This window comes from Microcebus murinus, chromosome 6 (assembly GCF_040939455.1).
Source record: "Microcebus murinus isolate Inina chromosome 6, M.murinus_Inina_mat1.0, whole genome shotgun sequence".
Classification (NCBI taxonomy): Eukaryota; Metazoa; Chordata; class Mammalia; order Primates; family Cheirogaleidae; genus Microcebus; species Microcebus murinus.
In genome coordinates this window covers 112,854,319-112,862,100 of record NC_134109.1, presented here as the reverse complement: position 1 = coordinate 112,862,100, position 7,782 = coordinate 112,854,319, and the positions used below count along the sequence as shown (strand labels likewise).

Here is a 7,782-nt window from a genome sequence, read left to right as displayed (position 1 = left end):
GGCGGAGGGCGCCCCTGCCCCGCTCAAGAAGCCGAGCCTCTCTGCGCTTCCCCGCCGCCTCCTCCCGCCCCAGGCCCCGCGCCGGGCCGGGCCGGGCCTGTTGAGTTCGCCGGCCGGGTCCGGCGGGCTCCGAGGGACGGGGGTGACAGGCGGGCCGGGCAGGGAGCGGCGGGCCGGGGTTGGGGGCTGTCTCTCTATACACACACACTCACACTCACTCACTCACTCACTCACACTCACACAAGATGCGCCTCCACGGCTGGACCCGCCAAGGTGGAGACCTTCCAGCCCCCCTCCTCTCCTCGCCTGGCCTCCTTCACCTCCCCGCCCCCCACCCCCAGCGCGCCGCGGCCGCTGACTGCGCACGGGCGGGCGGGGCGCTCGCCCTTTGACCCCAGCCAGGGGCCGCCCTCCCCCACAACCCCTTTCAGCTGCGCCCCCCACCCTGTGGCCCGGCGGCCGCCTATTCCCCCGGGCCAGGGCTGGGGCACAGCGCATGGGGGAGGGGAGCGAGTGTATGGGGCGTCTCTCTCTCTCCGGATGTGTCCCATGGGTGGGGTGGGGTGGCGTGGTTTGTGGGGCGCTGAAGAAATCAGTCCCCTCCATCTCCTCCCTCTGGAAAACACCCAAGCCCTTGGAGAACTGCCGGCACCGCTTCGTGGGGGCCGGGACCCTCCTCTGTGTCCTCCTGTGGCCCAGTCCAAGGGGCCTGGGCCTGGCCGGGGCTGCATTGGACCCCAACCACCCTGGCGTGTGGACTCGCTAGAAATCGGCGATTAGATATTGGATTCCAGCGTCATTGAGGTCATTTCACTAATGAGTGCACCGCAAAGAGTTTCCTAATCCATCTGTGAGGGTGGCAACCGAAAGAGAATTTTAGAGCTGACAGAATAGGCGAGGAAAGGCATAGGAGATTTCCACACCCAGTAAGGAAGCCTTTCCCGAAATGGAAGAAAGAAACGAGCAAACAGAGACACCGGTCGCCCGCCCGGAGGAGAGTCTGCCCCCGAGAGAAAGTACCCTGACCAGGTTCTCCCGTGGGTGGGTGGCGAGCTAGCGGCGTTCAGAAGAGCGAGGCCCGCAGTCTGTGCGGAAGACACCTGCACTCGGGTGTGTGTGGCGGCGCAATTCACAAGCAGCTCCAGATGTTAATCCAAGGAGAAGCCAGGGAGTTCCCAACGCCCCGGGTGTCCTCAGCCCACGACTGGCTGCTGTGGGAATGCGAAGCCCGGCTCCTTGTCTCAGAGCGGGGCAACCAGGAGGTGTGATGTCCACCCCGGGGTTCCCAGGAGGATCAGGCTGAAGCTGGGACTTGGCCTCAAAGTGTCCCCTCGCATGGCCACCCCCTTCCCCTTCCTGCTCCTCTACTCCTGGTGCCCCTCCATCCAGGGGCCAGACCTTAAAGAGTCACCCGCAAGAGAATCCTGGTCCCAAAGGAGCCTTCTGGGGGACCCGTGCTGAGAGAGGTTGTGGGCATGGCCCGCTGGGGCTCTGCCCGACCCAGGGCTGAGAGATGCAACCTCCCAGCTCTGGGTCCCTGCAGGAAGTGTTGGCAAGCACAGGGCCAGTCCTCCAAAGTCCCAGGTGCAGGGAGCCCAGGCCAAGCAGCCTGTGGAAGAAGCCACATGCTGTGCCACCCCGGGGAACACGACTGCAGGCCAGGGCCCTTCCCACCTCCTCCTCCTCCTCCTCCTCCTGCTCCTCCTCCTCCTCCCACCCCGCCCCCGCCCCCACATGGCACAGGGCCCAGAGACACCTCAGACACTTGCTACCCAAAGTGCAAAGGGCATCAGTTGCTCCTCCAAACCCCCCCCCCCAGCCCAGCAGACCGCGTTGTCCAGCCAGCCCCCGGGCCTCCCTGGGGTGCCCAGCACAAAAGTGCAGACACCCACCGGACCCTCACCCCCGGGCCTCCCTGGGGTGCCCAGCACAAAAGTGCAGACACCCACCGGACCCGAAAACTCAATCTCAGTTTTCGGATGTTTTTGCCACTCTAAGGACCCACAGGCCAGCTGGGCCTTCTGGCAGGACAGAGAGCCCCGGAATCCGACATGGAGAGCTGGGTGTACGTCCCCATGAGGAGGCGGTCCCCACCTCCGCGGCTATCCCCTTGCGGGGAGCGGCAGCCGCGGGGCCTCAGAGAAGACACCAGGCTGGGCCCCCACGGCACAGCGGGAGCACGTCCCCCGCAGGCCACTTAGCCACGGCGGCCAGCCGGCGGACGGTTGGGTTGCGCGAGACGCTGCGGCCGCCCTGCTACCGGGTTCCTGGGAGGGCGTCCTGGAACCAGCGTCCACACCAAGCCCTTGGAAGGCCCAGGCGACGGAGGAGCCCCGTCAGGCAGGGGCCGAGGACGGTGACGGCCCGGGCGGGGAGGAGCGTGTCAGGCAGGGGCAGAGGACGGTGACAGGTGACAGGCCGGGCGGGAAGGAGTCAGTCAGGCAGGGGCCGTGGAGGAGACGGGCTGGGTAAGGGTTAGGGTTAGAGTCAGGGCACAAGTCACAATCGCAAAGACCTGGAAGCCACCCGAGTGCCCATCGACCCACGAGTGGGTAAATAAAATGTGGCGCGTGGACACCACGGAGTGCTATTCGGCTATCAGGAGCAGCGGTGAGGGGGCACCTCTCGTGGTTCTCCTGGCCAGAGCTGGAACCCGTTCCAGTAAGCCAAGTATCCCAAGAATGGACACACGAGCACCACGTGCTCGCGCTCACCAGCAAATGGGTACGAACCGATGGACACCTAAGTGGACACAGAGGAATCACCTTCTTCGGGTGGGTGTCGGGCGGGTGGGGGGAGGGGATGGGCATACACATCCATTAGGAATGGGGTGGGTGCGCACCCACTGGGGGATGGGCGCACTTGAAGCTCTGACCCGAGGGGGGAGGCTGGGAGAGGGCAACGCACCCGACCTTAACATTGGTGCCCCCACAATATGCTGGAACAACATGAGAGGTAAATGAATAAGAACACGGGGGGGGGGAGGGGGGCACGGGCAACACATGTCACCTTAATACTTGGACTCCCATCATCTGCTTGAAAAGAGAGAGAAAGGAAAATGCAATAATAGAGATAAGAGACACTTTTTAAAAATAATGAATCCGGCCGGGCGCTGTGGCTCACGCCTGTAATCCTAGCTCTTGGGAGGCCGAGGCGGGCGGATTGCTCAAGGTCAGGAGTTCAAAACCAGCCTGAGCAAGAGCGAGACCCCGTCTCTACTATAAATAGAAAGAAATTAATTGGCCAACTGATATATATATAAAAAATTAGCGGGGCATGGTGGCGCATGCCTGCAGTCCCAGCTACCCGGGAGGCTGAGGCAGAAGGATCACTCGAGCCCAGGAGTTTGAAGTTGCTGTGAGCTAGGCTGACGCCACGGCACTCACTCTAGCCTGGGCAACAAACCGAGACTCTGTCTCAAAAAAAAAAAAAAAAAATGAATCCGAAGAGAAAAGTAAAAGGAGGCCTGTGGAGCAGGTCTGGGTGTGACTCCGGATCCCCCAACATCAGGTGCCACCACCAAAGATTCCTACGTGTAGCCCATAGAACCCCAAAAGCAACGGGACGAGTTCTGGTCACATACTCCCTCAAAATGACATCCTGGCCTTCTTCTGGAACTCCCTCCCCTCTCAGACTCTCAAGGTTTCCTCCAGCGTGTCGGTTCCCACAGAGCAGACCTTTGGTCTGAGACCTGACAGTCCAGAAGCCACGCATGCTGTCGCGTGGCGGCGGTGTCGCGGCTCGGGACAAGAGGAGGCCCCACGGTGCGGGCTGGGGCGCCAGGCACCGCGGCGGGCGCTGAGGGTGGGGGTCACCCCCACCCCGGGCCGCCCCCGCACTCCCAGAAACGCGACAGAACCCGCGGCAAAAAAAAAAAAAAAGAAGAAGAAGAAGCCTAGGGCACCCGGTATTCCCGGGCGGTCTCCCATCCAAGTTCTAACCAGGCCCGACCCTGCTTAGCTTCCGAGACCAGACGGGATCGGGCGCGTTCGGGGTGGTGTGGCCGTGGACGGCGGAGGGCGCCCCTGCCCCGCTCAAGAAGCCGAGCCTCTCTGCGCTTCCCCGCCGCCTCCTCCCGCCCCAGGCCCCGCGCCGGGCCGGGCCGGGCCTGTTGAGTTCGCCGGCCGGGTCCGGCGGGCTCCGAGGGACGGGGGTGACAGGCGGGCCGGGCAGGGAGCGGCGGGCCGGGGTTGGGGGCTGTCTCTCTATACACACACACTCACACTCACTCACTCACTCACTCACACTCACACAAGATGCGCCTCCACGGCTGGACCCGCCAAGGTGGAGACCTTCCAGCCCCCCTCCTCTCCTCGCCTGGCCTCCTTCACCTCCCCGCCCCCCACCCCCAGCGCGCCGCGGCCGCTGACTGCGCACGGGCGGGCGGGGCGCTCGCCCTTTGACCCCAGCCAGGGGCCGCCCTCCCCCACAACCCCTTTCAGCTGCGCCCCCCACCCTGTGGCCCGGCGGCCGCCTATTCCCCCGGGCCAGGGCTGGGGCACAGCGCATGGGGGAGGGGAGCGAGTGTATGGGGCGTCTCTCTCTCTCCGGATGTGTCCCATGGGTGGGGTGGGGTGGCGTGGTTTGTGGGGCGCTGAAGAAATCAGTCCCCTCCATCTCCTCCCTCTGGAAAACACCCAAGCCCTTGGAGAACTGCCGGCACCGCTTCGTGGGGGCCGGGACCCTCCTCTGTGTCCTCCTGTGGCCCAGTCCAAGGGGCCTGGGCCTGGCCGGGGCTGCATTGGACCCCAACCACCCTGGCGTGTGGACTCGCTAGAAATCGGCGATTAGATATTGGATTCCAGCGTCATTGAGGTCATTTCACTAATGAGTGCACCGCAAAGAGTTTCCTAATCCATCTGTGAGGGTGGCAACCGAAAGAGAATTTTAGAGCTGACAGAATAGGCGAGGAAAGGCATAGGAGATTTCCACACCCAGTAAGGAAGCCTTTCCCGAAATGGAAGAAAGAAACGAGCAAACAGAGACACCGGTCGCCCGCCCGGAGGAGAGTCTGCCCCCGAGAGAAAGTACCCTGACCAGGTTCTCCCGTGGGTGGGTGGCGAGCTAGCGGCGTTCAGAAGAGCGAGGCCCGCAGTCTGTGCGGAAGACACCTGCACTCGGGTGTGTGTGGCGGCGCAATTCACAAGCAGCTCCAGATGTTAATCCAAGGAGAAGCCAGGGAGTTCCCAACGCCCCGGGTGTCCTCAGCCCACGACTGGCTGCTGTGGGAATGCGAAGCCCGGCTCCTTGTCTCAGAGCGGGGCAACCAGGAGGTGTGATGTCCACCCCGGGGTTCCCAGGAGGATCAGGCTGAAGCTGGGACTTGGCCTCAAAGTGTCCCCTCGCATGGCCACCCCCTTCCCCTTCCTGCTCCTCTACTCCTGGTGCCCCTCCATCCAGGGGCCAGACCTTAAAGAGTCACCCGCAAGAGAATCCTGGTCCCAAAGGAGCCTTCTGGGGGACCCGTGCTGAGAGAGGTTGTGGGCATGGCCCGCTGGGGCTCTGCCCGACCCAGGGCTGAGAGATGCAACCTCCCAGCTCTGGGTCCCTGCAGGAAGTGTTGGCAAGCACAGGGCCAGTCCTCCAAAGTCCCAGGTGCAGGGAGCCCAGGCCAAGCAGCCTGTGGAAGAAGCCACATGCTGTGCCACCCCGGGGAACACGACTGCAGGCCAGGGCCCTTCCCACCTCCTCCTCCTCCTCCTCCTCCTGCTCCTCCTCCTCCTCCCACCCCGCCCCCGCCCCCACATGGCACAGGGCCCAGAGACACCTCAGACACTTGCTACCCAAAGTGCAAAGGGCATCAGTTGCTCCTCCAAACCCCCCCCCCCAGCCCAGCAGACCGCGTTGTCCAGCCAGCCCCCGGGCCTCCCTGGGGTGCCCAGCACAAAAGTGCAGACACCCACCGGACCCTCACCCCCGGGCCTCCCTGGGGTGCCCAGCACAAAAGTGCAGACACCCACCGGACCCGAAAACTCAATCTCAGTTTTCGGATGTTTTTGCCACTCTAAGGACCCACAGGCCAGCTGGGCCTTCTGGCAGGACAGAGAGCCCCGGAATCCGACATGGAGAGCTGGGTGTACGTCCCCATGAGGAGGCGGTCCCCACCTCCGCGGCTATCCCCTTGCGGGGAGCGGCAGCCGCGGGGCCTCAGAGAAGACACCAGGCTGGGCCCCCACGGCACAGCGGGAGCACGTCCCCCGCAGGCCACTTAGCCACGGCGGCCAGCCGGCGGACGGTTGGGTTGCGCGAGACGCTGCGGCCGCCCTGCTACCGGGTTCCTGGGAGGGCGTCCTGGAACCAGCGTCCACACCAAGCCCTTGGAAGGCCCAGGCGACGGAGGAGCCCCGTCAGGCAGGGGCCGAGGACGGTGACGGCCCGGGCGGGGAGGAGCGTGTCAGGCAGGGGCAGAGGACGGTGACAGGTGACAGGCCGGGCGGGAAGGAGTCAGTCAGGCAGGGGCCGTGGAGGAGACGGGCTGGGTAAGGGTTAGGGTTAGAGTCAGGGCACAAGTCACAATCGCAAAGACCTGGAAGCCACCCGAGTGCCCATCGACCCACGAGTGGGTAAATAAAATGTGGCGCGTGGACACCACGGAGTGCTATTCGGCTATCAGGAGCAGCGGTGAGGGGGCACCTCTCGTGGTTCTCCTGGCCAGAGCTGGAACCCGTTCCAGTAAGCCAAGTATCCCAAGAATGGACACACGAGCACCACGTGCTCGCGCTCACCAGCAAATGGGTACGAACCGATGGACACCTAAGTGGACACAGAGGAATCACCTTCTTCGGGTGGGTGTCGGGCGGGTGGGGGGAGGGGATGGGCATACACATCCATTAGGAATGGGGTGGGTGCGCACCCACTGGGGGATGGGCGCACTTGAAGCTCTGACCCGAGGGGGGAGGCTGGGAGAGGGCAACGCACCCGACCTTAACATTGGTGCCCCCACAATATGCTGGAACAACATGAGAGGTAAATGAATAAGAACACGGGGGGGGGAGGGGGGCACGGGCAACACATGTCACCTTAATACTTGGACTCCCATCATCTGCTTGAAAAGAGAGAGAAAGGAAAATGCAATAATAGAGATAAGAGACACTTTTTAAAAATAATGAATCCGGCCGGGCGCTGTGGCTCACGCCTGTAATCCTAGCTCTTGGGAGGCCGAGGCGGGCGGATTGCTCAAGGTCAGGAGTTCAAAACCAGCCTGAGCAAGAGCGAGACCCCGTCTCTACTATAAATAGAAAGAAATTAATTGGCCAACTGATATATATATAAAAAATTAGCGGGGCATGGTGGCGCATGCCTGCAGTCCCAGCTACCCGGGAGGCTGAGGCAGAAGGATCACTCGAGCCCAGGAGTTTGAAGTTGCTGTGAGCTAGGCTGACGCCACGGCACTCACTCTAGCCTGGGCAACAAACCGAGACTCTGTCTCAAAAAAAAAAAAAAAAAATGAATCCGAAGAGAAAAGTAAAAGGAGGCCTGTGGAGCAGGTCTGGGTGTGACTCCGGATCCCCCAACATCAGGTGCCACCACCAAAGATTCCTACGTGTAGCCCATAGAACCCCAAAAGCAACGGGACGAGTTCTGGTCACATACTCCCTCAAAATGACATCCTGGCCTTCTTCTGGAACTCCCTCCCCTCTCAGACTCTCAAGGTTTCCTCCAGCGTGTCGGTTCCCACAGAGCAGACCTTTGGTCTGAGACCTGACAGTCCAGAAGCCACGCATGCTGTCGCGTGGCGGCGGTGTCGCGGCTCGGGACAAGAGGAGGCCCCACGGTGCGGGC

General features: G+C 62.7%; 1 pseudogene; it reads right to left on the bottom strand.

Moving 5' to 3' along the window:
* Positions 1-3,892: 3,892 nt before the first annotated feature.
* On the bottom strand, positions 3,893-4,011 carry LOC142871796 (uncharacterized; annotated as a pseudogene).
* Between the last annotated feature and the right edge of the window lie 3,771 nt (positions 4,012-7,782).